The 1,730-nt window shown below is 39.8% G+C and overlaps 1 non-coding gene across 1 annotated transcript; it reads left to right on the forward strand.

Annotated features, from left to right (window-relative positions):
* Nucleotides 1–227: 227 nt before the first annotated feature.
* Nucleotides 228–309, forward strand: trnat-ggu (transfer RNA threonine (anticodon GGU)). The gene is given in 2 exon segments: nt 228–266; nt 273–309. It is a non-coding gene; the product is annotated as a tRNA-Thr (tRNA).
* Nucleotides 310–1,730: the final 1,421 nt, after the last annotated feature.

Below are 1,730 nucleotides of genomic sequence, written 5' to 3' on the forward strand. Positions count from 1 at the left end.
CCATAAGGTACCCCTTTGAAGAACCCTAGTTGGATTCAGGTAGAACCTTTTGGGGTTCTGTGTAGAACCCTGTCCACAGAGGGTTTTAGATGGAACCCAAACTGATTCTACCGGGAACTTCAAAGGGATTTACCTGGAACCAAAAAAAGGGGTTCTGCTATGAGGACAGCCAAAGAACCCTTTTGGAACACTTTTTTCCTTCTAAAAGTGTTAAGGATTGGAGTGGTGGTCCCGTGTGGCTCAGTTGGTAGAGCATGGTGTTGGTGTTTGCAACGCCAGGGTTGTGGGTTCGATTCCCACGGGGGACCAGTATGGAGAAAAAAAATGTATGACATGTATGCATTCACTACTGTAAGTTGCTCTGGATAAGAGCGTCTGCTAAATGACTAAAATGTAAATGAGTGGCCATGCCATGCCACTCTGAGGCCGGGCTATGGTTCTTATGACTTGATTGCATAGAGATTTCACACAATGGAAGTGAAGCCAGTGATTGTTATACTTGTACATGAATAGTATTGCATTCAAAATATGCAACGCTCAGGTCAAGACAGGTCAGTTTTGTAGCCACCAAGTAATTATAATTTTAAACTTTAGAGCTCCGTAAGCAATCTAAAGTGTAAATATTAATTAACGTGTGGATTCAGTGCCTTGCCGTCATCATAATGGACATGTGTGCAGATGACACCACTACAAAGCCGCGGCAGGAACATTGTAATGTATTATCTAAGTTGTTTTAATAAATGACTTAATTTTCTCCGATAGTATAAAAAAAAATGGCGTCCTTGTTCAGGATGGATCACTCTCAGCAAAGCTGCTTAGACGATTACAAGACAGACGACACGGTGTTAATCAGGAATCAATATTAACCCATCTACTTACACTGACGTATTTGACGCAGATAGGTTTCAACTAGATTATTTTTTGAATTGCGTTCTCATTAGCATACATTTGAATATAATAGAATGTAAAGAATATATGATTTTGTTGCGTTCGGGGTTTCATCAGATTAATATGAGAGGGGGTAACGAAGACTAACGACAGGCAGGGCCGGGTTGTCACGGTGACAAACTGGATGAACACCAGCGTGTGTTAGGAGGTTAAGAAGCGCTGGAAAAAGACAGGTGACTTCATCTAAACACTATTAGCGTTGGTTAACTCTGTGTCTCTCAATTAGAGGAGTCATTTTTTATTCCCCCCCCCCCCCCCCCCGCCGCCATGCTGATAAATAGCTAACGCCGCCTTATTCAGCAACTGCTTTCTACAAGGGAGGAAAAATATACCTTACTGAAATGGATAGAAACTCACTGAAATGGATAAAAACTCACTGAAATGGATTAAAACTCACTGAAATGGATAAAAACTCACTGAAATGGATTAAAACTCACTGAAATGGATTAAAACTCACTGAAATGGATTAAAACTCATTGAAATGGTTATCTTACTCCACTGATGTTTTCAAATCTTTAGCCAATTATAATAAAAGTACTAGTCTTTGTGTTATGTTACACAGCCATTATATGTGAGTGCAAATGGGTGTTTCCACTGTAATAATACTGTATGGTGTTTTAACACTGAGTGGGAGACCTGCAAATAAAATAAAACATGAAAATCAAAGCCTCCTTTATATTAGATTACAGAGGGGTTTGGATTAAACCAAGCACACAACACTGTGTTGAATCGACATAATGAACATAGCAAGCAACCTTAATTAAACAGGCTATATCCCCGTG

This window comes from Salmo salar, chromosome 18, assembly GCF_965601325.2.
Source record: "Salmo salar chromosome 18, fSalSal1, whole genome shotgun sequence".
Lineage (NCBI taxonomy): Eukaryota > Metazoa > Chordata > Actinopteri > Salmoniformes > Salmonidae > Salmo > Salmo salar.